Here is a 2,422-nt window from a genome sequence, read left to right on the forward strand (position 1 = left end):
CTCTCTCCCCTTACCCTCCTCACCACCCGTATTCTCTCTTTGAGAAAGTGTTTGATGAGTATACAAAGAGTTGAGGTAAAGAATAAATGAAAAGAACTGCTGAGAGACATTTTCTGTTCAACAATAGGAATAGGATTAAACTAAGTTTATATAATTTACTCTTATTTTTCAAATTATATGATTCAGATTTAATTTTGATACCTTCTTTATAGAAAAAGGAAATTTAAAGGGAATATCAACGTAATTTTAAAGAGAATGCTTCCTATAAATATCATCAAGTATCTATCTCGTATTTAAAGTGAATATCACCATAATTTAAAGAGAATGCTTCCGTTAAATATCATCAAGTATCTATCTCGTATTTAAAGTTAATATCAACATAATTTAAAGAGAATGCTTCCTGTAAATATCTTCTTCTTCTCAAATACTTTATTAAAAACAAAAGAACACATATACACTTAGAATATAATTATAGTATAGAGTGGCTTGTTCTCCCTCTAGTTTCAGATAAAATAACAAACGTGATTTCAAATATTCCATGAAAGAAGAAATAGAGATAAACTTTTAATAAATNATAAATATCATCAAGTATCTATATCGTATTTAAAGTGAATATCAACATAATTTAAAGAGAATGCTTCCTATAAATATCATCAAGTATCCATCTTGTATTTTAAAAAATATATTATTATTTTGGAAATTCATATGTTTATAGAAGTATAAACGCTTAAAACTTAAACTGTTTCTTCTGTTTCTGACTTATATACAATTGCTTTAAATATTTTTTAATTGTCAATGCTATTTTCTTATTCATTTTTTTAAACCACAGCTAATTTTTTTTGTAATTTAACTTACTATTGAAAGGGTGGTAAACATAAGATTATTTTTACAGCATTTTCACGCGTTAAATGATTATTCTGAATGTTGGGAGATAAAAGAAAGATAAAAGCTTTGTCTCATCATTCATGAAAAACGAAACAAAGGGAGTTGAAGACATCTTGTAAAAATGCTTAATTTAAAGATATTTTACACATAGAATATCTAAATATAAAGTAGTAATCTCTTTTTTTGAATATTTGTTTGTCCGATCATTGACAAGAAAGTTTTTTAAACTCTCTAAAGTAGTTTATTAAATTATCTTGATACTTGGAAACCCGTTTATTTTTCTTCATTTTCACAAATAAGTTCTGTTCATATTTTTCTTCTGTTTGTTTTATTTCTCTTTATATAAATTGGCAATCCAAGGTGTATTAAGGCATCAAAGCAAGATATAAAAAAGTTTTCGTTTTATCTTCTCTCGAGTTAATCTGATTTCAGTAAACCTATTTATAAAAATATTGAAAAGTGGAAATTCTACATGGTGAAAATATATCATCTAAAAATTAAATTAGAATCCAATGTTGTACCTATCATAATTTCTAGTTAAGCCGAAATTTCTTAGATTTACCTAGAATTGTGTCCTCATGTAATGAAAGAAAAGCATTTTTTTTAAACCTAGGAAACAAATTTGAAAAAACTAGATTTTTACAATTTTCTTTTTTTTGGGTGAAAATTGTAATCTATTTGTTTATCTATTAATTTTAATTTTATCATATTAATAACATTTATGGCAGAAATTTATAAACGACAAAGAAAAAGTTTAACTAGCTAGGATTTTCATAAATTATCATTTTAGATTAAAAAATTTAACAAACTCAAATTTTCTTATTAATATTTCTTCGCAAGTTTAAAGTGAACAAACCTTTGTTTATTCAAAGTTTTAATTATGTTTGATAAAATTATCTAAGTTTGAAATTTCAAAGGTGTTCACCATCAGGTTACAAAACAAACTTAATTCCTTTAATTAATTAAATTCAAAATCCAGAAAAGGTGAAAACGTTGTTGTGATCGAAATTTAAAAGATGGTTTACAATTTTATTTATTACGTCTTTTAGAATATACACCTGTACTATATTTTACAGTCGCACCAACCCGTCTAGTGTACCCAGATGCAGAATGTGGTCTGTTTGTGGTTGACCCAAAGCGTGTTCTGCAACAAACGTAGGCAGAACCAGTTTAAAATAAGTTTCACAAGAATATAACAAAAAATATAGATAATGTAAGGTTTGAACCCTTAAGGTACGAACCCCTTAGTTTTATATTATTTTAAGACAGAAAGATTTTAAGTCAATCATAGAATAAGAAATAATTCGGGGCCCCTATCCAGAATCTTGGAAGAAGGAAAAGAAAAGAGAAAATTCCAGGAAAAACTGGAAATCCCTGCTTGAATAAATATCTAAATATGGAAATTAATATTTTAGATAAATCAAGGATCTAGGTCTAGTGGGCCGGATCAATCTTAACAAAAGACCAAATGATCTGAATTTTTTAGATCAAAGTCCACGTAGGTCAGCTATTCTTTTAGATCAGATTCCCTGTAGAT

The sequence above is a fragment of the Eurytemora carolleeae genome, unplaced genomic scaffold (assembly GCF_000591075.1).
Source record: "Eurytemora carolleeae unplaced genomic scaffold, Eaff_2.0 scaffold285, whole genome shotgun sequence".
Classification (NCBI taxonomy): domain Eukaryota; kingdom Metazoa; phylum Arthropoda; class Copepoda; order Calanoida; family Temoridae; genus Eurytemora; species Eurytemora carolleeae.